The sequence below is a fragment of the Fukomys damarensis genome, unplaced genomic scaffold (assembly GCF_012274545.1).
Source record: "Fukomys damarensis isolate Sample0158 unplaced genomic scaffold, DMR_v1.0_HiC HiC_scaffold_19, whole genome shotgun sequence".
Taxonomy (NCBI): domain Eukaryota; kingdom Metazoa; phylum Chordata; class Mammalia; order Rodentia; family Bathyergidae; genus Fukomys; species Fukomys damarensis.
The window spans coordinates 52,399,536-52,426,121 of NW_022900931.1; the positions used below are offsets into that span (position 1 = coordinate 52,399,536).

General features: G+C 45.6%; 1 protein-coding gene across 7 annotated transcripts in view; it reads left to right on the forward strand.

The window, feature by feature from the left end:
- Znf536 (zinc finger protein 536) overlaps nucleotides 1–26,586 on the forward strand; it is a 433,293-nt gene that overhangs the window by 37,627 nt on the left and 369,080 nt on the right. For 5 of the 7 annotated variants that reach the window (XM_010641004.2, XM_010641003.2, XM_010641006.2 and 2 more), the window contains exon 2: nucleotides 17,596–17,665. The exons of the other annotated variants lie outside the window; for them this stretch is intronic. The gene's annotated coding sequence lies outside the window, so the exon portion shown is untranslated. The remainder of the gene's footprint in view (nucleotides 1–17,595; nucleotides 17,666–26,586) is intronic. 7 annotated transcript variants of the gene reach the window in all.

A 26,586-nucleotide genomic window follows, 5' to 3' on the forward strand; every position in this document is an offset into this window, starting at 1 on the left:
GGCAGATGCTGCTTTGACTTTGCTTGTTGAGGTCTTGATTTGCTCCTAAGCCATCTTGCCCCCACAAGTTCCTCCAGCCGACCTCCTGCAAGTGAGAGCTGCACTTCATCCTCTGTAGTTCTCGCTCTGGTGCCTCACCTGCCTTGTTTAGAGACCTCGGCATGCATCTTGCCTTTCCACTGTGGGGAGCCCCTTGAGGGCTGGGATGGTGTCCAAGGCCCCTTTGCACATCCTACGCCTGGCACAGAGCTGGGCAGGTGCTGGAGTCACAGCAGGAGGTGGCTGAATTGCTTGGAGATGGGTTTCTCAGGACTGGGAGATCCTTACTTAGAACTTGCCGTATCCAGAAGAAGGAGCAGTGGGAAAAGAGACAGCCTGAGAAGGGGCAAAATGGTGAAGAAATATAAGTAGCCTTTTCAATTTTTATCTCAGTCCCACCTAGTGTCACTTGGCATCTATCTAGGCTGCCTGCAGGGACGTAGGTCTGTCCTGCCATTTGGGTGAACACTTTTCTTCCAAGCTCGCAGAATTTTTCCTGAGAGATAGCTCTGTCAAAGCTTAGGGCACAGGTTCCAGTCTGTAGCTGCTCGTCTCCAACCCTCAGCATGGTCACACTACTGGCCCCGTGTGGCGTGTCATCCAGAAGGACCAAGGAGCCTTCCCTGTGCTTTGGACCCACTGGTGGTTTCCCCAAAGGAACGGTTGGCGTGTGTTTAATTATTCATTGGTGTTCTCATCTGTGTCTCTCTGCTCCTTGATTGTTTTGTCTTTTCCTAAAAAAAAAAAAAAATATTTATTTGAATTCTGTGATCAAAGATGGAAAAATAAAATAGAGCAGGATATTAAAATGAAAAAAAAATTTAGGAGGCTGGAATGTCACGAACATTTTTATTAGAAAAGTTTATAGTATGCAGCCGCGAATTATTTACGTAAACTTCATACAGCGAGCACAATACTCCTAGCCGTGCTCTGGTGAGTGATATTGGCTGGCATAACCTGGATTTAAGACACCTTCTACTTAAGGCAGGAGAAAGTCATTTTAATTAAAATTAACAGATTTTTTTTTCCTTGATCATATTTTAGCACACACATGCACACTCACACACATCTGTGTTCAGAATTGATAAAGAAAGAACTCTGGTTAAATAATCCACTTTTGTCTGACAACGGAATCCGTTATAGAGGTGCAAATATGCAGAAAGCTATTTGGAAATGCATCCTAGTAGTTGTCAGGTTTTATTATGCAGGAAGGTGTCATGTTTGTTACGAAGCTGAGTGCAGATGGCAGAGTGGAAGAAATGGATCACTAATTTTAACAATGATTAATGAACAGAGATAGAAAATGAATTACATTGGACTATCGGAGGCAAGAAATATTTTTGTGAAAATTTTGAGTCATCTGCTGTGCTGTTCTCTGCAAATTATTTTCCGAAATTCTATATGTTGTCAACAGTTGACTGCATTTTCCATTACTGTCTATTTCTGTTCTTAAGTACTTTTGTGTTATTAGAGATACATAATTTCAAAATACCAATACATTCCTGATTACTTAGAGAAAATATATGTAACAGTGTGACTGTTCCATAGATGCTGGCCATAAAAGTCCTGTTTTATAATAATCTTTCATTCTTCCTCATTTTATCACTACATTAGGAATGTTTGATAAAAAGAAAGGGGGTGGGGATTCCTCTAGCACTTGCAGAATGAAGCAAAAACAGGAGTGGAGGTAGCAATATCAATGTGGTCTGGTGGGTTAGTGCGGTCTTCAGCTGCCACCAGCCCTGTCACTCTTTGTGTCCTCTGCCTGGCGTTATGGGATGTCTGGTATTAGCCTTTGTGGTCTATGGCCCACCCTGTCCTGGCTCCTGCAGGAGTCGCCCCCAAAGTCCTGTGACTCTTGTCTTTAAAACACAGGGAATCATCACTGATCTTGAAGTTGTCTCAGCAGTTGTTTTTCTCAAAGAGACTCTAGTCCGATCTCTACTCTGATGGCTCTGTATCGATAGTGGGTTTTCATGGTGCTCCGCGAGTCTCCTTGTCTTCGTCAGTCTTATCAGCAGCAATAGTCGTGTGTGTGTGTGTGTGTGTGTGTGTGTGTGTGTGTGTGTCCTGAAAAATGAATTCTGCTTATTTGGTTGTGATATCTGTTCTTGGCAGGCGGCATACCTATGTGATTAGGTGGGGAACATAGATACTGAGGTTTTCCCTTCCCTCTCCTTTCCCTGCTTCTCTCCCTCCCTCTCTTTTTCCTTTCCTTCCCTTTTCTCTTCCTTTCATGATGAAGAGCATCGTGATAGCAATCACTTCAATATGTTGGCTTTGAGGCTGCACATTGTCCTGAGATCCTCCGCAATTGTGAAATGATCTACTCATGTTTAGATCCTGTACTGTAATTGGAAGGCACCTAATATTGTTCACCAGGAGCCACTTTCACGGTGCCATGAGTAAATGTCATGGTCAGTACTTCAGGGTACTTCTATTCCATGTCCCCATCATAGCTCAGGTGAGCACCTGAGTCTGGTGGTTATTCAGTCCACTTCTAAACCCACCACCATACTTGGCTTACACGTCCACATGTATGAAAACTGTACAAATTTAAGGGATAACCTTGCGTGGTTCTGATACCTCTGGAGGCTTTCCCCAGAGGGATCCCCCAGGACAAGAGGTCAGGGTATCCCTGGAACCTTGCAGTGGGTTCCAGCTGCACCGGGCTCTGGCTGTTGTACACAGCTAAGTTGCCTCCTGAGAGCTGCCTGGTGTCTGAACAAATGGACGATCTATAACTACTTCCTTCTCCTACAAACGAGCTTTCCAAGTTTCCAACTTGACTGTTTTATTTATGCTCTTGACCTGTAAAAACAAGCAGGCTGTTTAAAAAGCAAAAAGTACTTCCCATGATTAGAGTACTTCGAGTTGAAATAAATTGCAAAATGAAGAGGACATTCCTCGTCACTCCGGTGGAAACTGTGGCGCTTCTGCTTCTTGAGCTTCTGGTCGTCTGTGCTTCTGCATGTCAGGGCTCCCCAGTCTTCATGGTCTTGGGGTTCCCCAAAAGGATTTATGCATCTTCCTTATTTTTTTGCTTTTCAATAGTGGAGAATCCTGGTGAACACTTAAAACATGCTTGCGAACAGTTCAAGTCAAGTAGTTTGCATATAATTATGGTCCTGATGGGAAAACACTTTGGAAAAACAACTAGTGATACAATGCAAGTCTTGCTCAGGTTACATAGCATATGCTAAACACCGAGGAAACACACACAGTCTTTAGTGAACGAGGTAGGCGAATGCTCCAGGGAGCCAATTTAGAATGTGACTTAAGGCAAGCGTGGCTTTTTGTCTCTCTTTCTTTTGGCAAGTGCATTGAATGATGGTGGTCTTCAAAATTCCCCTTAAGCCTGGCCACCTGCCTGGGCTGGGCACCGTGCATGCACTGTACACACCAGGTGGGAGACTGGAGGGGGCTGTGCTGGTTGTTAGGGCTCAGAGAGGCACCAGGTGTGGGAGGGTTTGCTCAGCACAGTGGTCACTTGCCGAGTGCTCAGCTAGAAGCCACACTAGGGGTAATCTAATGGCATAGGATATGGAGGGAGGGTCAGGTACGGGCAGGGAGGGAGAGAGAATCTTCCCACATGTGGTTAGAGAGATCAGAAGGAATAAAAAGAAATCGTAGACGATCCACTTAAGAACAAGTGATTCCTAAATATAGAACTGTCTTTGTGATTCATGGTTCAGGTTGCTTTTGAGGCAAGAAGTCAGGTAGATGATCTATAGGAATAATTTGGAGGTACTTGAGGTTTAGACATTTGGATCTGAATACTGGGAAACAGGGTCGCGCTCAGGTTCCATTCTTTCCTCAGGTATGGACGTCTCCGGTTATCTAACCGGACTACCTGGCGTCAGTGTAGAACTGGCTTCTGGCAACCACTGGTCCTCGGTGTCTGCTTGTCCGTGTTAGGGTGCCTCTGCCCAGCATCTGCTGGCCTGGCCTTCACACCGCCACTTCTGGAGGCAGCTGGTCCTGGCTTTCACAGACAACTCTGTTCATTTCCCACAGTCTATATCTTGTTTTGGTCAGAACTGCAATCAGATTGATCAGAAGTGACTCATTATGCTAGACCCGAAGAGTAAAATGATTGGAAAAATTATTTCACACTTTCCACTTTTCAGGAGAATTTGTCCAAACTAACAGGAACTCCTCTTCCCCCAGGTAGACCACTGTTGTTGGCACTTCCGGGGGCTGCATGTTTACTTGGTAACTCCTGTGCATGTAAATATAACACCCACCTGCCTGTGATTCTTTGTGGGTACAAAGTTCTCGGCATATTTTCTGAGTGTACCTCCATAGTCTGCCAACCCCAGGCTTAATATATATATATTGAAGTTAACGGCCCTGAGTAATTATAATACTATGGCCTATAGCATGAGCTGAAAAATTCTCAAGATGTCTGTCATCCTTCCATTACCTCAGGTAAATAACTGATTGACCTTTTTGGGGCTCTGATACTTTACTAATCAGAACCTGAAATCTGTATAACAACACTTCATTTACTTGATAGACAAAAGAACAATTGCACTTGAAGTAATGTGATTTCTAAATAGACACTGCCTGTCAAAAATAAATGCATTAGAAGTAAAATGTAGCTCAAGGAGACAATTAGCAAACAGAGGTGACACCATAAACAGGTGCACCCATTATTCCCAAAGCTTGTGGCAATATATTCGCGTCTTTTAGAGTGATGGAAGATCATGTGACGGTTTGGTGAATTATCTATCGGTATCATCTGACGGATGAAGCCCGCTGCTGTTGCAGATCATTTAAAAATGCATCTCACAAATTACATGGTAGCTGGGAAAAAAAAATGCAGTTTTTTTTTTTTTAAAGAACAATGCTTTTCTAAAGCTATGTGCTAGCATACGTAATTTTTTCTTTGAAAGGATGGAGACCATTTCATTATGCTGGGTATACAGTCGGTTAAGGTTGTGCAAATTCATTACAGTGTTTGTTAATGTATAAAACATTTTCCATTCTGGTTTTAGTGACATTGGATTTTTTATTTTTTTTTATAATGTGATGTTTCGGAAACACCTGCCATCCCTTGTTACCTGTGGGCAGAGGAGAGAGTATACTCTTTTCAAGAATGTTTATAAAATCTTTACCAAAATGGAAAGGCTTGGGAGATGAGAGAGGAAGGGCATTTTTTTTCCCTTTGCTGTGAACTATTAGATTTCAGTTTTTCTGGAATATGAACTTTAAGCAAAGGGGGTGGCTGTTTAGCTTCTCAATAGCCCAAGCAAAGGGGAGGCCAGACTTCTAGGGGCCTTTTTGTCCCCATGTGTTTGTACACTGGGCAGAAGGCACAGCCTTCAGAGTCGGTGCTTTTGAAAGATTTCTCCATTATTTTTAGTCTGTCCTCTTTTGTTGTCTTCCTTCCTTCCTTTCTTTCTTTTGCTAAGGTATGAGGGACCCTTGAGGGACCCATAGGTTTGGCAGTTACTCTTTCTTCTTGTCACTGTAAAATCACAGGAAAACAGTATGAAATAGTCTACGTGACCTCCAAATTGGTCTGCCCTTGACTTTTCTTAGCTTTCTCCAGAGTAACCAGTGGCTGGAGCCAAACTTAATGTGGATTTAAAGGCAAAGACCTTTCACTAGGACAGCAGCATTTTGATTTCACTGTATGGTTGGATAGAGAAAAGGAGAAAACACCCCATTCCCATGCCATTTCCCCAGAAGTCTCCAAATTCCTGCTGGCTTCCAGCTGGGGAGACGGCTTGTGTCCGTCTTCTACCTCTGTCTGGTCCCGCATTCATATATCAGCACCCCTCTCAAGGCACCCACATTTCTGCCTTGGAGGCCAAGGGAGCAAAGGATGGGACTTTGGGGAAATACTCTATTGGGAACAGCCATCCTGAGGCTGTCCCGGGAGATGGACCAGACGAGGGTCTGTGGGCCTGGACCTGTCCTGAGAGACACAACTCTGCTCCTTTTGTGAGCAGAAACAGTGATGACAGCCAGAAGTAAGTAACTGCAGGATGAGGTCTCCTGCCTCTGGGATCTGGGTTGAGTGCCAAGCGTACTTCTTGAAGAATGGCCCGAGCAGCCTCTCTGGGAAATTTTGGACACCAGCTCATCATAGCAGTGACAGCCAGAAGGCTTCGGAAGGGTCCCAAATCTCTAAGCACTGGAGAGGTTTCCTGATGTGCAGAAGTGGAAATGCTCCAGCCAGGAAGATAGGGGACAGACACTAGGTTTCTTCCCTCTCCCCCTTTTGCTTTTTAAATTAGTAGACCTGTTCAGAACAGTTTTAGGTATACAGTAAAGCTGACCAGAAAGCATAGTTTTTATATACTCCTTGCCTCTCCCCACGGTCGTCTCAGTGATTAATATTTTGGAATATTTTAGGCCATTCACTAACCGATATGGATACAGTATATTGTTAAAATTGTATTAATATACATTTGAAGGATTCACATTAATTTTAAATATTTAGAGGGCGCAGTGCAGTATATCAGTACATGTACTCGGTGAGTAATGATTAGATCAGGCTGGTCAGCGTATCTGTCACAGATGCACCATTTCTCGTGTTGAGAACATTCAAAATACCCTATGTTAATTACTGTTACGTTATTATTAACTAAAGTCCATAGTTTTGTTTAAGTCTATTCTCTGTATTGCACATTCTATGGCTTTCAAGAATCCATAGCAGCATAAATCTTGCCACCACAGTGTCTCCAGTTTCACTGCCCTAAAACCCCACTGTGTTCCAATATATTTACCCTCTTCTTTTTAATCTTTGCCAACCCTTGATCCTGTTACTAAGTTGTCTTGTCTCTTCTAGAACAACATGTATTTGGACTTATGTACCATGTTTTTAAGATCGACTTCTTTCCTATAGAAATAGGTACTTAAGCTACCTCACTCCATTTTCATAGTTCAGGAGCCAATTTCTTTTTATTGCTGAATGCTCTTCCATTGTATGGGGCTGTCACAGTTTATTCACCAATTAAAGGATATTTTGTTTGTTTCCAACTTTAGGTAATTATATTAAATATGTTATCACACTCTAAACATTTGAAGCATGATTTCTGGATTGCATGGTACATCTATTTTAGCTTTGTATGAAACTGTCAAACCATCTTTTGCAGTGGTGGCAAAATCTTGTCTTTCCATCAAATAAAGGGTGAGAGTTCCCAAGGCTCTGAATCACCATCATTTCATTTGGTGGTGTCAGTGTGGTGAGTTTTAGGCACCGTGAAACAAGTAAGTGTGTAGCAGCGTCTCATTCTTGTTTTAATTTGCAATTCCCTAATGGCATAAGAACTTTCACCATTTTATCATGTGCTTACTTGATGGCTATATGTTTTCTTTGATGAGGTGTCTATTCAGATTTTTTGCCCATTTTTAATTGATCTGTTACTCTCTTATTGTTGAATTTTAAGAGTTCTTTGTATATTTTGGATGCCAGTCCTTTATCAGCTATGTCTTCTGCAAAGATATTCTCTCAGTACGCAGCTTATTTTCCTATTCCCCTATTGCTGTCCCTTTGTAACATCCTTGGGAACTTGTCTACTTCAGCCAGTGAACTATATTTTAATATAGCCAAGCAGCATCAACTTTCATTTGGGACTTGAGGTCAGGGCAAATATAAAATCAAAAGACACACACAAAGTACACACTCAACTATGTTCATGGACACATACACACACTCACACACACACACACACACACACACACACACACACACTGTATGTACACACAAACAAGAATGGAAAGAAGTGGACAAAACTATTAGCAGCAGCCACACTGGATGATTGAATTATGTATCATTGTTCTTCTAACATCTTTCATGTTCTAAATTTCCTGCCATGAAGCAGATCTTAATTGAATAACCAATTTTATAGCAGTAAAAAGTACATAAGCTGAATGACAAGAATGACTCTTGTAAAGGAGGGCTCAGGATGGCTCAGTTAAAACTCATGTAGCTTCTGTTTGGGCCTCAGAGACCTCTAAGACCAATATTTCACATGACATTAAGGGCAATTTGTTGTCTTATAAAACTTGCTCTAAAAAACAAGTGAATTTTTGGTATGGGCAAATACAGCTGTCAAAATAGCTTTTTTTTTTTTTGGCTAAGCTCTGGATCAGCACTGTATAAGGTGTAAACAAACAAACAATACAGTGAATGTTTAAATGTAAATAAAATAAATCATTACAGTAAAAGGCACAATGCCACAAATCTCCTCCAAATGCTCCCCCTTGCTTCAAACACACTCACCCCGTTATTCTCGTCACTTTCTGAACCACTTCTGCAAGTCCTCTTTCGTGAGTGTCTTTTCATGGCTACCTTGATGTCCTGAACTGATTGAAAAGCACTTACGCAAATTTCTGTCCAATAGAAACATTGTGGTGCCCTCATCTGCCGGCTTCACTGCATCTGGCAGCACGTGACTCCTGCGTGGCTCGTCCCCAAAGTCAAAATGATCATGAAAGGTAAATGTTTGAGTCACTCCAGGACATCCAGGCAGCCATGACCGTGTAACTAAAGACCAAAACTGGAACACTTGGCATAATCTTGGTTGCACCTAGTATCATATAAGTATGATCCAAAGCACAAATGAGTTGTGTGTGTGATTTTTGGATTTTTTTAATAGCTGCTTGAGACTAGTAAACAGAAAGAGGTGAAATTAATTTTAATGTTGCTTAATTCAGTATATCTCCACTATCATCACATCAACATACAGAAGGTATAAGCAATAATGGGACCGCTGGCATTCTTCCAAATGTGATTTGTGTTTTAAACATACAGCACATCTGAGTTTGGACTGGCCACACTCCCTATGCTTAGTAGCTTACCTGTGACAAGTGGCTACCAAGTCGCACAGTGCAGCTTTAGGTGATGGCTGAATATCCAAGCAATATCGGATGAGCAGAAAATATGAGTGGCAGCATTTGCCTGCCATAGTGTAAGTGAAATAGCAAACAACAACTTTGCGCTTTTTAGTTATTTCACATTTCTTCTTCAAGAAAAGTGACTTGCATAGATACCTTGGGATTTGATGATGCTAAGAAATATCTTGTGTATCAAAGGATAAATATTTCTGGTTTATGTGGTGGCACAATCCATTAGAAAGCGTTAACTTTTTTTTTCTAGAAATTTTTTGCGTACTACTGTCCCTGGGGGACAGAATTGCCTTGGATTTGCCATCCTGTTAGTCTTGAGCTGATATGCCATTTGTATTCCTGTAAACAGAGTGGGATCTGAGGCAAGGTTAGGCAAAGACTTTGGGCAAAGTGAAGCCCAGGGGGAGCCTGCCAACCCTAGCTCTCCGAGGAAATGGCCCCTGAGTACAGATGGGGGCCACCATCCTGAGTGTGTTCAGGTTCTGGGGATCAAGGGGGCAGCTTGAAATGCAAGCTCCTGCGGCATTTGGAAAACAGGCATATTGTGGTTCGCGCTTCTACTGACACCAGGCCACCAGGTGAGTCCTGCTTCTCTATCTTGTCCTGGGTCAGAGTCACCTTGCCTGGGAGGTGAAGTACGAGTCCATGTGCAGGAGGGTGCCAAGGCGGGTGGGTGCCTCAGGGCACCGTTGTGGGGGCTGTCAGATGTCTCTGATCAGGGGACTTTGGGCACACTTGACCACCTTTGGGATGGGACTCTCCGAGGCTGGTAGGAAAGAGATGTTGGCCGGTGCTGGGAAGTGGTGTGGCTGAGTGCTTTATAGCTCAGGCCCTGCAGTTAGTCAGCCTGGATCCAGGTGCAGACGCTGTGAAGCTCGATGGCTAGTTCCTGGTTTCCCATCAAGAGCAAATGAACGAACAGAATAACAGACCCAACCTCATTCTTGCGAGGATGAGGTGAGGCTGTGCATGTTAATTCTTGGAACTGTTTGGCACATGGTAAGTGCTTAATAAATGTTAGTTGCTACTCTGAGTTCCAGAATGGTTAACCAATGAGCAGATCCCTTCAGAAGGCGCGCGCGCGTGTGTGTGTGTTGTAAATACATTCTGGCTGCTTCCTGGACCATATTTCTTTAATTGCTTCTATCTGTCCCACTATGGGCTTGGGCTGAACCGCCAGCAAGAATATCTCCCCTTGCCTTCCACTTTCCCTCTCCCCTTTTCCCTTTGCAGGGCTGTTTTGACTATGAATTAATTGTAGGTTGGGAGACTTGCAAGCCATAATCAAAGCCAATAAACTTCAAAAGGATGGGGAGGACCAGGGCCACCGGGGGAGTACAGGGGACCAACCGGGGCTCTTGGTGGTGGTGGGGTGGGGTGGTGGTGGGGCCTCTACGTTTCTTCAAAGAAGACACCAAGTGTTTCAGATTGTCACTTAAAAGCTCAGAGGCAAAACTTTGGAAATCTGGGCGAGAGGCGATGGTTTCCAAGACGGTTATTTTTATCTTTTGCCAGCAAGCATGGGCCCAGTGGAATGTAGAGTTAAACTTGGAATTTCTTGGCAAAGGGTTAATAATCAATGTAGATCTCCTAACAAAGGAGATGCTGCCTTATTATACTGGGAAAGTTTTTTCTTAACTGTCAGTGAAGCAGTACTAATTATTACTCCAGTGTAAATGAGGTCATTTCCTATTAAGAGAACAAAATGCTCAGGCTCGCTTTGCCAATTCATACCAACTATTTTTCACACATACTCAGCTTTTTAGTTTTTTTTTTTAAATTTTGATAAAATCCATTCATTTGTATTAGAAAAGTGTAAACCATCGCAATAATAGTTGCCCATGATTACCCAGATGAGCTTTTGTAATGTGTGGGTTGTTTGAATACCATGTGTTAGCTATGGAACAATTAGGCAGCTGAATGGATCTTTAAAACAATCAGATACTTTTATCTCACTGAAAAAATACATTCCTTGGATGTGTAGTGTTAAACCGTAAATTCTGGGGAACATTAAGCTCGCCTCGAGAGGAGAACTTTCGGATATATGTTGATCAAGGACAAAAAGACATCCAAATATCTTGTCTTCATGTTTTCATTTTTTTATGCAAGCAAAAAGATTTAAGGAATATTGTAGCAAACAAAGGGTAATTGTTTTAGCCCAGATGTTGCTTTTGCACAACAAGCAGGTTACAATGTTCCCACAGAGCTGATGAGCCCAATCAGGGAAATGATTAAAAATTGATTTTGTCCCTGTAATTACAGTATGTAAACTACTTAGCTTGGATTGCAAAGGAAGTGATTTTCTAATTACGTATATACTCTGGTGTCTAATGATTGGTTTTTTGAAGTAATGAAGAGAGAGCACTAACGACTCCTTGGTGTTCTGTTGTTTAAGAAAGACCATCTTTAGAGTAAGCAGCAACAGACAAAGAGTTTAAATTGAATTTTCAACACTGTTAATGTGCACATGGATTTGTTTATTAAAGAGACAGGGATGTAATTTGATTGGCTCTGAGCAGCTTGGCTTTTTTTCATGCTAAAGCATGTAAAAATACATGCACCGGGTAGGCAGGAGGAGGGGAAGGAGCCCGCCACTCATCTTTTATCGTCCCAGTGCCTGGGATGGTATCGCTGGGTCTCAGGTTTCGGGAAGCGTCTGATGTCTGTGTATCCTGAAAGCATTTAGATCGAATAGGTATCAAATAGCTTCTCCATCAAAGTACCTTTGTTTTAAAATGAAAGAAGAGGCTTCCCTTGGAAGCATGTCTGGGCAGCCCAGCGCACCCCGTGTTGTGCTATTTCAGATACGTGCCACCGTGCTGCGCACGCAGGAGCAGACACACGCAGGAGCACACACGTGCACACGCATGCACACACTCACACAGGTCCCAGTGTCAGTGTTCGGAGGCCTGACCTGGGCGGGACAGTTGTGGGACTCTGTGAAAGAGACCACTAGGTGTAGGGAAGATCTGGCTGAGTTCTAGAGTTCATTTCTGAGACACTTCGTGGCTGTTGAAAATCACTCCCTGGGCACCTGCTTTGGCAGCACTTACAAGAGGTGACCATTTCTCCGGTCCATAGCCTGTCCGCTGGGAGGAAGAGGGTGGTGGCTTCATGGTGACACCACCAGCCAGCAGGGGCCTCTTGGGTGCTGTGTTCAGAACTCTTTCTGAGCCCTGTCCTTTCCTCCTGGTGATTTGGGAGCTGATGTCTTCCAACAGAGGCTTCATTACTGTTTAGGAAGGTGAAGCCCGCAGACCAGGGGACAACAGCCATTGATGAGAGCCTGCTACTCACCGTTCCCAAGAGGAGGAGCGTGAGGCAGAATGGCAGCATGAGAGAGGGTGGGTCAGGGCGGATGGGCTGGGGGATGGGTAAGAGCCTTCGTGGTGGTTTCTGTGGACCAGGCTTGGTGGCTAATTAGGCTTCAGGCTGGCTGATCTGAACCATTTCTGCAACCACTGGGCATGGAGTTGTTTCCATCCCGTGTCTGGTTCTGGCGAGGGTGATTAAGGCCAGGGACAGTGGCTCCGGGGAAGTGTGAGAGCCTTGTGAGATCCCAGGGAAGAAGGACGTTGGGGTGTGGGCTCTGGGTTGCTACCTGGGGAGGCAGAGTCCTCCTGGGTCAGCGAGGTCCCAAGATGTCAGATTGTGGGACACTCAGCTAAGGTACCTGGGCTCTGGGTGGGGCTGGCTGGGGAGCTGGCTCCCGGTGTCCCCAAGGCCCTGGGCTAGGTGAGCACAGGGTGACCCTGGGTTCTTGCTCCTGGTGTTCTGCTCCTCACTCCCCTGTGCAGGGGCAGCAGCCTTCCAGGGCCCTCCCTGCCCTTGTGCTGGTGTCTCTGGTCTCTTCTCCCCACGGCGGACACAGTGCTAATTAGATCCTGGTACACCTTGTTCAAAGCCAGTCAGTGGCCGGGGATAAAATCGTTTTCTTACTTTGTCTGCCATGGTATGTGGCTCCTAACTGGCCCATCTTCACCCCTTCTCCATCTCACCATCTGTGCCCTAGCCATACAGAATGTCTTGCTGCTCCCTGAATGTTCCATATCTTTCTGACCCCAGGGTCTTTGCAGTAACAATTTGTTCTTGTCAAATTCTTTACCAGAGTTTTACAGGGCTCACACCCTTACTTTATTCTGGTGTTTTGTCAGATGTCACTTTCTTAGGTCTCTGATGGCCTCTGTCATGGTCATTTTCTTCAGCTTCAGTTTTTTTTGGGGGGGGTACCGGCGATCAAACTCAGGTCCCTGTGCTTGCGAGGCAGGTGGTGGAACCACCGAGCTAAATCCCCAGCATATATAATCAGTAGGTCCCTTGAATGAAGATGTGGGCCCAGGAGGAACTTGATCACCAATGGTAGGGTAAGTGGCTGATCTCTAGGGGCTTCTTTCCCAGGAAACTTTTCTCACCAGAAGCCTCTCCTGTTGGGATCTCCAAGGGACAATGATGATGCCATTTGAGTCTGTGTCCATCTCCCAGAGTTTCTTGAGGCCAAGGGTCACTCTGCTGGGGAGCAGAACTTCCAAGTCCATTTTGACGTGGTGCCATTTTTGGCGGGGCCCTTGTTCCCGGGGGATCTGAGGATGCTGAGAGGGATGCAGACCCTAGAGGCGCGCATGTGAGGACAACCTGCATTTTCATAGAGCTCAGAGGTGTTGCAGGGTCTGCGGCCTCAGCACGCAGGCGTTATCTGGGCAGAGGTCGCTGGCTCCAGGCAGTGTCTTCCCTCTAGCTGCCCATCCACCCTTTCCTGGGCAGAGAGCTGAAGGTGGCTGTCTGACTTTTTCTTAGACACCTTCCTGCTGGACTCTTCTGGAAGGGGAGCAGCATCTCTGGCTCCTGACTTCCACACTGTCCCCCGCTCCTCTGACTGCATGCTCCCCAAGTGCCCCCAGGGAAAGGTGGTCCTCCATCTTTCTAGGGTAGACCTTCCTCCATGGGACGGCACCTAGAGTGGGCCGGACTCGGGCACAAGAGGGGGACAGGACCCAGGAGGGGTGGGTGGAGCCAATCTTTCTTTCCCCATCTCCCAGCCCTGTCCCTGTCTTTGCCTTCCCACCCTCCCTTCCCTCTACCCTCCTTCCCTTTCTGTCTTCCATCAAGGGGTGCCTGTCTCCCTCTTCTCCCATCCTATCCTATCTATCTCTCTATCCTGTCTTTGCTGTCCACACTTCCATCTGCCTTCTGTTTCCCCAGACTGTTCCCTTCCTTTTCCATCCTCTGATCCTAACCTCCCTCCCTCCTCCTCTCCTTCCATCCCTACCCCTGCCACCCCTCCCCAGTCAGAGCCACTGGATTAGGTGTGGGGAACTTGGCACAGCCCGTGTCACACAGCACAGCCCCTGGTGCTTGGCAGGCTCTTAATGAGGCTAACTTGTTGTCACCATTAAGGCCTTCAAGTTGCCATGGTGCGGCACGAGGGACAGGTGGCCACGTGGAGACAGCATGCTGCCTACAGGACAGCTCTGCAGAGGGCCCGGGTGACAGCAGGAATGTTCCATCTCTGCAGCAGGGCTGTGTGGTAGGCTTGGGGTCATCAGGGCTGCTGGGGGGCACAGAGAGTCCTCATGGTGTGACCAGCCTGGCTGGTTGCACAGGGCCAGCCAAGGTTGCTGTCAAAGGCAAGGCCAGGAGCCCCGAGCTCTGGAGGAGGGGGGGCTGGCAGTCAGGGATGGGGAAGGCTGGTGGACCTGATCTTGACAGGAGACTGGGTTCTAGGAGGAAGCACAGCAGGGGCTGTGGCCTGGAGAAGGAGAGAGGAGGGGTTCTGAATGCCTCTTTACACAGGGGGTCTTGGGTGGGGTAGGGCAGGGCTGCTAGGGTAGGGAGAGGAGAAAAGGGGCCTCTGAGGGCCCAAAGCCTTCTTAGGCCCCTCCAAGGAAGGGACAGGAGAGGAAGGGATGGAAAACTGGGAGAGAGACTTTGAAGGGGTGGGGGTGGGAAGGCAGGAGGGTATGGGGGACACAGACTGAGACAGGAGGTGGAAGGTGGCCTGGGCAACTCTGGCCTTCCCTGGCACACGGTGCAGCCCACACAGCTCTTCGCTGGGAGCTGGGCACCTCAGCGTCGTTCACTGGGTGGCCCTGCAGAATGCAGAACCAGAGCCGGCCCAGCCCTGGCTCCTCTGCCCGCTGGAGGGGAGGCCACAGGCAGAGAGCCTGTGCTCATCCACACTCAGGGGTCTATGGCTGAGGACGGCTGCGCATGTGCCCTGTCTGTGCCCTAGAGGAGGAGAGACCTGGGTTATCGCTTTACAGTGGGTGGGATTTCCTGTGTGGAAGTAATCTCTTTCAGTGAGGCAGCGGCTGCCCACCCACACCCCTGGACTCACACCCCACTTTCTGCTGACTTCCCATCTGCTTCCTGCCTCCCTCCTCTGAGCTGGTGGTAGCTGCACCAGGGCAGTATCTCCCTGGTGTCCTTTCTTCCCTGTGTCCCCTTAGCATGGGGTCGCTGTGGGAGGCGGGGGTGCTCGTGTCTGGAACCAGCTTCGGGTGATGCCCCTGATTGTGTTATCTCTAAATGCAAGTCATTTACTGGCTCTGAAAGAGCAGTTTCTTTCATTGCGGAAGACAGAATTACTGTACTGGCATTTTCCTTTCCTCCTGCCCTGAATGCAGACAGCACCAGAGGTCTAATGTTGTCACCTTTCCCCAACCTGCAGTGACACTGAGGACACCAGACATCAGGAACCCCTCCTAGTTAGACAGGCTCAGAAAGGCACTGATGGAACTAAGTCAATTTCCCTCCCCAAGGTGTTCCAGTGCGGCCTCACTCAGTGGCTTCCTGCTAATATTGGGCTGGCCATGCCCTGGCTGTGGGTCAGCTGCCTTTGGGGAACCCCTGAGCAGTCTGGAGAGCACAGCCACGGGGCTGAGGCTGGGCCTTTCTTGACTTAGGTTACTGGGGGTTTGCTCCATCACGGCTGGGGTGCAGAGATGGTGGGTGATGTGCTGATCGGTGGCAGGGCACCAAAGGACAAACCGGTGCAGGACTTCCTGGTGTAGGGTGTAGTTTCCCTCCCTGTGTTCTCCTCTCATGGGGATTTGCAAAGCTCCTAAGCGAAGAGCCCCTGGAGAATCATCCTAGAATTTTGCAAGCCATGAGCCTGGATGTAAAATTGCAGTTTGTGCCCACCCCCCACTCCTGCACCCCCTCCCTAAAGGTACGGAGTATTGGGAGCAAAGCAGATAAGTCTTTTTAGAGCCAGCTGGGGGCTGGGGACCTGCTCTGCTCAGCATTCAGACTGAACCTCACAAAGTGTAATGTGGAGTATTTGCTTTTCATTCTTTAGATTGTCATGATACAGAGAAAATCAAAATGCAAGAGATAATCTGATTAGGGGAAAGAGAAAGACAAGAGAAAGGGAAGAGGGAGAGGGAGAGGGGAAGAGAGACGGAGAGAGAGAGAGAGAGAGAGAGAGAGGGCAATGGACTTGCAGTTTTGTTCCTTACAGCAGAGTAGTTTGAGATAAAAACTTTTGCTTTATGTCCCAAGATAGGAAGGTGGAAGTTTCTTTATCAACAGTAGCATCCTTGTGGCACTTTGAGAAAACACTTCTAGAATGCAGTCAGCTAACTCCATTTCAGTTGCCAGAAATTGGTCTTGGGAGTTGGATGGAGTGTTTCCCAAGCCGGTAGTACCCTGTATAGACTTCTTGGGCTGAGGCTGCCACCACAGGTCCTCCTTGATCCCACACCAGAATTCTGCTTCTCTGATCCAAATATACAATTTCAGGTTCGGTCAAACACAACCAAGGAAGAGAGACTTGGCATGCTCCACAAAATCCCTTCTATAAGATGGCAAAACATTCTTTTTTGTGGGGGTACTGGGGATTGAACTTGAGAGGCAGATGGTGGAACCACTGAGCTAAATCCAAGCCCTAAGGTGGCAAAACAAATTAGGCTGTGGCATGCACCGGCTGAGGAGTGGGCTGGAGATCACGGGCAGCGGTTTGGCTTGGACCACTCAGCTGAGGGCCAAGCAGCCACCGTGGACAAGTGTTCGAGGTCTCCTGCGGGGCCTTATCACACCCTCGTGTGCCCTGGGGGATGAGATCATCTACGTGGGGCTGATTTCATTTATAGCACAGAACAGAGAAGTAGAAAATTTAACTGGCTGGTGATTTTCTGGTCTCGGTTCAGGAGGGAGGACTTTTGATGTCCAACGCAATAACCCTAAGCTGGTCAGTTCCAGACTCATGTTTTGGATCCATGCACTACTTTCCTGGCCACTGCACAGGTTTGGCCCATTGAAATTTGGGTGGAATTTTGAGCTACTGGAGGGAGCTGTGTAAGCCAGGGAGAAAGCAAGGTCCCATCTGTAGTTCCATAGCTTCTCACTTTCAGAGCTCCAAGGAAGAGGAGAGTGAGCTGGCGAGCCTTACTTCTCTTCTTTCTTTCCTTCTGTCCCATCTAGGGAAAAGATAGTTAGAAGCCCCCAACCCCTCTTTTGTGCAGGTGGCCATTTTCCTCTGAAAAGAGACTAAGCAAATTTGTCTCATTGCAGCAAAGGTCACATAGTTCCTATTTTGTAAATATCTCAGAGAACTGGGGGTGGGGGCTATTTAATATTTTTAGGTTCCACACTCACCCAGAAAATCATTACCTTTGATGAACGCTGTTTGTGGGTCTTAGGGATGTCTATACGTTTGACATTTAGAATTTCTAACAGGTCTTATTTTTGCAGTTCCTGACCACCACGGCTTTAAGAATATTCTTCACCCAGGAGGGAGCTGCATTGCTTTAAGACTTGCCTGGTAAGGACCCTCACGTTGTAGCTTTCTAACTTGTTCAAGTAGTGTCTGTCTGTGAGTCTGGGGGCCGGAGGAGAGGGAATTCAGGCTGCTTTCTGTGGGGTTCCAGGGTCCTGTGCTGAGTCAGAGTCCGATCTGTCAGGTGCCCCTTTTTTCTCTCAGGGCTGAGTGGTCTGTGGAGAAACTGCCAGACTCAGAGGTTGCAGGGGGTAGCATAGGTTCCAGGCGGGATGAACATGTGACGTTGAGACCTGTTCCTGAAGCTCAGAACGGGGCCACCAGTAGGGCAGAGCTCACCGAGGGTGACTTCTGTGTGACATCCTGTGTTGCCCTCCACCAGCCAATGAGGCTGCCGGAAGTCACGTGACCCTATGTAAGGGCGGCTGCCGGAAGTTACGTGACCCTATGTAAGGGCTGCCCGCGCTCCATTCCTCCATGGCTTGCATGTGATTCACTGGGACGTCCAGTCCGTGGGGGCCACCTGTCCCAGAGCACCTCTGTGTTTGTCATCTCGGTCAGACTCAAGATCACTAAGTCAGTGATGGACTGGGTTCCACCACAGGAGCCGATGATAACTGAAAATGAAATACAAAAGCACGAGCAGTGTGCGTGCTTGATACCTGCCGTGGCTGCGTGGAACCAGCCCTATCTCATGGTGAACTCACCCTCAGGTCTAATTAGCAGAGCCCACCTTCTCCTGACCATGGGCCTCCTGGGTCACTACATAAACCAGGGAAATTGATAGTGGAATTATGCACTCAGAAATTAATTTTATATTGTACTGAATATATATTTGTATTGTGACTTACCTTGTTTGAAAAGTGCTTACTTCCGATTTTGTGGATATTACTGACCGTGGATTACTTTTATTTTGGTTTTTACACAACAGTTATATTAGAAATTTGCTGTTTTATTCTTACCTTCTTAGTAAAAATCCTTTTATCACACAATGGGTAATTTATATCCATTACCAGGCCTTTCAATCCTTTTCAGTGCGGCTGTCAGTGCCGTTGGCACAGTAATGATTAATGTGATCTAATAATAGTGTGCCATTATATTACCTTAGTAAAACATGTACCAACATCCTATTCGGATCTACCAAATTCATAGCTTCCTATAATATTTTTGTTGAAAGACAGGATTACTATTTTTCAAAGCTGATTTTCCCCCTTTAACATATTTAATGAAATTCACAATTCTTTGCCTTAGTAATCCCAGCGTGTGATTGGGCTTGATGGGTGAATTCTACATCTGTAAGGCACCGTTGTGATTTGTCAGGTGAGAGGTTTGACAACCCCAGGGATCTACCAGGAAGATGATTTTGTTTTGGTTGGGTCAAGCTTGTTTAGCTTTGAAGAAAAATGGGGGGGGGGCTTCTGATCCCTTCTGACATACAAAAAAGAAGGTGTGTTTTTAGTCCAAAAGGGAAAAGAGTTAAATAATTCGCCTCAGAGATGCTTCTCTCTCCTTTCCTGTTGTGTCTTCTCTTCTGTCACCTACTTGAATCCGGGGTTGTGGCAGAGCCAGTGGCAGCGGTGTCAAACCACTGTCCCAGAAATGCTCCTCTATGACCTGCCCTTTCCTTCACCGCCCCCCCGTTGTTGCCTCCACTGATCCAGGTCTGACGTGGGGTCTCTCAGCCTTCGCAGTATTGACATTTGGGGTTGGCTAGATATTTGCTGGAGGAAACTGTGCTGTATATTGCAGGATGTTTAGCAGCTTCCCTGGCCTTTAGCCACTAAATGCCAAGATCATACTCCTTTGCCCCCATGTGACAACTAGCATGTTCTTGGAAATCCCCGAATGCTCCCTGAGAGGCGCAAGCAGCACTTGCTCAAGGCCCACTATGTGATAAAGACCCAAGTAGGCATGTCAGAGTGTGGGAGAACTTCCCGCAGAGTTCAAAACTTTCTGAATACTTCTTAGGCACCCCTGGCTTTGGGAAAGAGGAAGTGTGGATGATGGTACACACTGCTTCCTCTTCTTGGTTCAAATACAATCCTTTCACTTCACTCTCCCTCCTCCTCTGCCAGAATGTGGCCCGAGTGAAGGCCTGAATTTTAGCTTCTTCCACTTAAATCCCATTATAATCATGCTCGTGATTGATAATATTCCACCTTTCCAAAGGGCTTTAAAATCTGTGTCAACCAAAGCAGACATTATTGTAGTGCTGGAGAGATGTATTCAAACAATTACACACACTGAAATCGAAGTGGGAAGGTTTGTCCTTCTATCCTGGTGCCTTTGTGTCAATGTGGCTTTAGCCTGTGCCTCAGCCCTCACAGCTTCAGAAACCTTCAGCAGAAAAATAAATGGGAACAGATAGGTTTTGCCCTTGATACCACTCAACTCTGAAAGCAGCTTGAATATTTGGTTTCCTTAGGGTTAGAGGGTATGTGGGGGAGGAAATGGGGTCATTAAGCATGGCAGGAGAGGGAGAGAGAGAGAGAGAGAGAGAGTGCGCATGAGGGAGAGGGAGGGAGAGAGACAGAGAGAGAGAGAGAGAGGCGCTTTGTTTTTCATTCAGAACAAAAATTACTGCTGCAACATTGGCTCGAAATATGCAATCAACTGAAATCAGGAAAAGTATTTTGAATACAAAATTTATATTGAAATACTTGAGTCAATACGTGTGCACCCACATACATGTATATATTTAAATCAAAGATAGAGAAGATGAGAAATAAAAGCTTTTGTCATAAAAATATTTCCAGAAGTATTTACCCTCAGATGATTCCTCCACATTGGAGTACATTTTTGTACGTTTAACATTTTCCATATGAGACACTCTTGTTTGTTTTTACAACCGATCTTTGATGATAACAACAAATGAGCAAATGGATCCAATTTACCTTTGTGTTAGGAAGATTTCAAATATGTTGTGATGTTTGGTACAGGAAGCGCATTGGTGACCTACTCCTTTTTACTCCTTTTTGGTCTCTCTCCCCTCTTGTAGTGTAAGCCTGGTGAGGGTAAGAGCCTTTTGTGTTTTGTTCAGTGTTATTTTCCTAGTTCTTGGAATGGCTCTGATGCATAGCAGGCTCTCAATAAATAGTGAGTAGATGGATAAGGAAGTGAGTGGCTTGCTAGCTGGAGGGTGGATGGATGAATAGGTGGTTGGATTAGTGGCTGGATGGAAGGGTGGATGGATGGGTGGTTGGATGGGTAGATGTATGTGTGGATGAGACATAGATGGAAAAATGGATGGATGGATCGGTGCATGGATGGATAAGTTCGTGGTTGGCTAGTTGGGTGCACAGGTGGAGAGATGGTAGATGGATAGATGGGTGATTTCATGGATGGACAGAGGGAACTCTATCTCAAGTAGTCCTATAAATCTTAGAATAGTTGGCCCTGTGGTCTAATTTAAATACCACCTTTACCATTTCTTTACTCCTTTGTCTCCAAAACATTCTTTTTAACTTCAAAATGGTCAGTTATAGCAAGGCCTTCTCTTTATCTCTTTTCAATCCAGTTTTTTTTTAAAATAGAAAAAATATCTGAGACTGTGTTAGGTAATCCATATAAGTAGAAGAACATGGTATTGTAAAAGTATATTAAAAATCTTAAGGGTACATACATAGATGACTGGGCCTGAAGACAAATGCAGAGTGGGAGAAGGTGACTTCTTTCAAAGCAGAACATGGATGAGAAATTCATGAGGCTTAGAAGACCTTCTGTCCACATGACTTACATCTGTCTTCTGGCTAGACTGTATTTTATAGTGTATTTCATGTGTCTAGAGTTTGTCCCTTTCAATCCTGGCATTCTTGATCTTTTTGGAGTGGCCACCACTCAGCTATTTGGGGACAGCTACTGTCAGGAGACAGCAGGAGACTCCAGGGGGTGGAATCCCTAAACCTAGGCATGATGTGGACAATGTACTCATCTACAGGGACGCATAGTCTCAGTGATGGAGATGGCCCAAGTCACTGCATCCTTGACTTTCAAATTATTGCCCAATGGACATCACAGCAGTACCAGTGAGAAAATAATATGGACGAGGAGGAAATGAATGAGCTGCCACTCAGTCCAATCTGGAGACCTATAGGAAACATATAGGCTCTGGAACCCGATTTCCCCAAGTTGGAAGCCTGGCTCCAAAGCTCACATGCTACTCAATCTTGTATTTAGGTACTTACATCTCAGTTTTCTCTTCTGTAATTTGGAAGTAACAATAATGGCAGTGCAATCGATTACACTGTGTGATGCATTGGAAACAATGCTTGGCTCTAAGCAGGCATTTAATAAACGCGTGTCACTGTTATTAGTTTCATTTTCTCTGTCTTTATTCAAGCCTAATGAAAGTATAGGCCGTTTTCAGATAATTAGCTACCCCCTCAAGGCTTGTACCGGGGCTAGGAACCCCAAGTTGTTGCCAAGCATGTGGTTTCCCCAGAAGCCCTGGGGACTCTGGTTAGCAAGTTTGGAGGACATCAGAAAGGGTGGTGAGTTTCTTAAAGCCAATTTCCCCGTCCTGTTCTCTCTGTGAAGGAGCACTGTTGACATACCACTGAGGATTGGGGATTTATTTGGTGTTTGGGGAGTGCATTCCTGGGATGAGAGCCACATGGCCCTGGTGGGAGGGCGCATCCTGCTCCTGGAAGGGAGGGGATGGACACCCATGGCTTTGTTCTTCCATCCCCTTGCAAGTAGTCTGCTCTGCATCGTGGCTCAGTTTTATATTTTTAGCTTCCACTGAAATTTAATGTTTTGCTTTTGGTTTATTATGTATGCAAGTATCTTGCTGATAAATTACATGTGTAATTGTACCATCGTAACCACTGCTAGTCAGCGACAACATATAATTAAACTCACCCTTGTAGTCATTGAACTTTCCTGTCCCTGACAAGATCACTGACCACTCCAAGGAGGGTGTACCTCTGTGTAGGAGCCATGTGAGTGCCTGAGTGGCCTAATGGCGCTCCCACCCATGGCCCCTGGGTACCTGAGTGCACCCCAGCTTGTGCCTGAAACGTGCTTAGGCAGTCTTCCCTTGGCCAGAGTGGACAAGATGACAGGCTTGTATTGTAAAGCCTCAGGATGCCTCTTTCTCTATTTTTGTGTCTATGCTCAGAGGGTTTTTCAGCTCCAAAGTGAGTTGCTGGCAAAAAACAAAAACAAAAACAACAACAAAAAAACCCCCACAAACAAACAAAAAACAACAACAAAGACACTTTTGAGTAAACCTCAGAAATGTCTTTATTTGCCTCTGAGCCCCTTTTTTTCACATGGAACTCCAATAATCTTCTACTCATTTTCCTTTTTGTGTGTGTAAGGGGTGCTTATTGTGCCACTCTTATGTCTCTGTGCCACTGATGAGTCAGCGGTGGTCTGTGCCTCCCAGACTCTTAAAATTTGTTTTGCCACAGTGGAGACTGAACCCAGGGCTTTTGCACCATCCTATATCCCCAACCCTTTCATTTTTTTTTTTTTTGAACCAGAGATTGAACTTGGGCCCTTGTGCTTGTGAGGCAGGCAGCCGAACCACTGAGCCAAATCCTCATTTTAACCCTTTTCATTTTTAATTTTAAGATAGAATCATACTAAGTCACTGTGTTGTGAGGCTGGGCTTGATTTTTTGATCCTCTTGTCTCAGCCTCCCAGCGTGCTGGGGTTACAGGTGTGTGTCATTGTGGCCAGATATTTTTTTGCTTTTTCTTTTTTAACATTTAAAAAGTTAAAGAAAATCATGGCGAAATACACAATAACATAAGGCTTGTCATCCTGATCGTTTTAAAGCATACAGTTTAGAGGCATTGCATAATGCACCCTGCCACCATCACCGCTAACCATCTCCAGAAAAATTTGGTTTTCCCAAACTCTAACATTGTACTCATTCAACAACTCCTCATCTCTCCACCCCAGCACTCACTATTCTACTGACTGGATCTATGAATTTGAGCTCTGGAAGTACTTTATTTAAGTGTATCCATACTGTATTTATCCTTTCGGGCTGGTAACTTTACCAAGCATAATGTCCTCAAGGTTCACCCAGTTGTAGCATGTGAAAGATTTCCTTCTTTTATAAGGTTGAATACTATTCCACTGTATGTTGATAGCCCATTTGAGCTATCTATTCATGCACTATCAGACACTTGGGTTGCTTCCACCAATGCAGCTAACTTGAATAATGCTACTGTGACTATGGGTTCCTATGTTTCTTTAAGACTCAGCTCTGAATTTTTGAGTATTTACTCAGAAGTGGAACTGATGGGTCATATGGTCATTCTACCTTTAATACTTCTGGGAAGTGTCATGCTAGTTTCCATGGTGCTGCACCATTTGCTATGGTCAGCAACAGTATACATGTGTTCCAATATCTCCACATCTTTACCAGCTCCTTAGTTTTCATCTTTATCATAGCCATCCTAATGGTTGTGAGGTGGTTCTTCCTATTTTTATGGTTTTGAATGCTTAAAAAGTTTTTAAAGTTGATGATACATGAAAATTGTATGAAATTCAAATTTCAAGGGTGACCAGTAAAGTTTTATTGGCATACTGGCCCCTATGTTCACTGACATTGTGTCTATGGCTGCTTTCATGCTACAATGGCAGAGCTGGGTAGTTGGGACAGAGACTATGTGGCCACAGAGTCTAAAGAATCGATCACTTGATCCTTTACAAGAAATATTTGCCAAGCTGGGCTTGTGATAAGAGCTTTCCACCCTTTATTCTGTTGAATTCCTCAGCACTCTGCTCTGCAGACACATAAACTGAGGCTGAGCAAAGCTAGGTCACTTGAACAAATCACGTATCTGGGAAATTGATGGCTATACTGGGATGCGTGTGCCTGTACCTGAGCTGCCAAATCACCACCACTTTGAGTATAATCATTTTGAAATGACTTTTCCAGGAGCGATTGCTGTGTGTGTGTGTGTGTGTGTGTGTGTGTGTTGTTGTTGTTGTTGTTGTTGTTGTTGTTGGCAAGCTTGAGGTTAGTTCCTGATTCAGAAAAAAAAATCACAATTATACCAAAATATGATGTTATCATTGGGAGAGGTGGTAAACTGAGAGAGATAGGATGAAGACGGAAGGAGGCAGTAGAGAGCCAAGCCTTTATTTCTCATATACATGTATGGTGCTGGAGATGTGTATATACGGGGCAAGCCATTCATCACTCAGCTATAGCCACAGCCCAATTATTTCTTTCATGTGAATTCTGAGACCCACAGTCCACACTCCCTGGCAGGATGAGCTTTCAGCTCTGTTGTAGAAAACGATGGCTTCAGGATTGCAGGCCTGTGTACATGTGTAGCATTTCCTCAGCGCTACTGGAAGAGCTGAGCCAATCAATAACTTCTTCTTGCATTAAAAAAGTGAATTATTTCTATAATTGAGGGGAAAGAAAATCGGAATACACGGGAATGTGTGGATTGATCATTTCCCCTGCATTCTTTTTACTCTTTTTTTTTTCCCCCCTGCAGGGGGAGGGAGTGAATCCTAGCATAGATGTCCTTTACTGACCCATTCCTTTTATCTGAGCACAAAGATCCGCTTTCGTGTTTCCCAGAGCCCATCTTGGGCCCTTCCTCTGCCTCACTTCTGGCTGAGAGGTCTTCTGGCTTGGCTGCTAATGAGGAGCCAGTTGATTCGGTCTCTGCCTCCCTCTCTCCTTGACACCCTCTCCATCCACCAGGGTGTGTGGACTTGGTACCAGGAACCTTCTGACATTTCTTGATACAGAGGACAGAGCGCGGATAGTTATTTGTACTTTCCTCGAGTCACAGAAATTCCTAGTTGATTTTACATATTTGCGTGCTTTATGGAGCTGGCCTCTCAATCTCTAGTACTTAAAGGGTATTGGGGACCCCCGGGGATGGTGTTGGGCTTACTTCAGGCAAAAGAGATTGTTTGGGAATGCATCACACTCCCCCGCAATAACTACTGCATTTCAACAATAGGCTTCACCAGGGTCGCAGCAGGAAACATCACAGTGTTTTTCATGAACTTTTGGCTGTGGTTTTAAGTCCAGCAGAGTTGGGCTCTTACCCTTACGGCTTTCTGGCTCAATTCATCTTACACAAAAGAAAGTATGATAATCTGAACTGTAGGATGACAATGTGATCGGCGTGCTAGCACATTGCAAGAAAGACAGCAATGCCTTTGGATTTCGAGTTTCATCCTTGACCATTTGCAGTACTGCTTCAAGAACAGGGTCTGTGCCTGGCAGGTGCTTCATAAATATGGGATAAATGAATGACTTTGGTAGCTACTTTGTGCCTAAGTGGGAAAATACGTGATGATTTATGCCCATGTGCTTTGGAAACAGAGCTGTGTGTGCCCGCCCCATTCTCTGTTGTAATATTTCAGATTGGGCCTTGGCCCGGTAGGGCGTGGTAACATGGCCCACAGACTCTTCTGACTGCCTTTGCTGCTGCTGACTCTGACCACCCCCTTTTGAGTGTCTCTTGCCAGCTAGCAGCTCAGCTTTTACCCAGGGTCCCTGTTTTCAGCCCTTGTCATGGAATGTGACCCCAACATTGAGGACCTTGCTGCCCGGAGGGGAAAAGACTTTGGTTGGAGAGGTGGGGTGAGCTTGTGTGTGTCTGTGCCTGTGTGTGCATACTCACGCATGTGTGTACTTGTAGGGGAGGCTATGGCAGAATGTATGTGTATTTTCTGCTCTGAAGTCACATTTATTTCCTTCTTGCAATACTACAAGAAGATAATGAAGTTTCCCTCATGTTTACATGTTTTCATGTCTGAAAACAGTTAATAGCATCAAATGATGCTCTTATGAGTGAGCTGAACTCTACAGAATATTTTTTTCCTTAACAAAATATAACTTGATAGGAAAAAACTGAGGCATGGCATATACTGGAATCATTCACCTAATTTCTCTTTATTTTCCCAAGGCCCCAATGTGTACTGTGTGCGCTCTCTCTCTCTCTCTCTCTCTCTCTCTCTCTCTCTCTCTATAT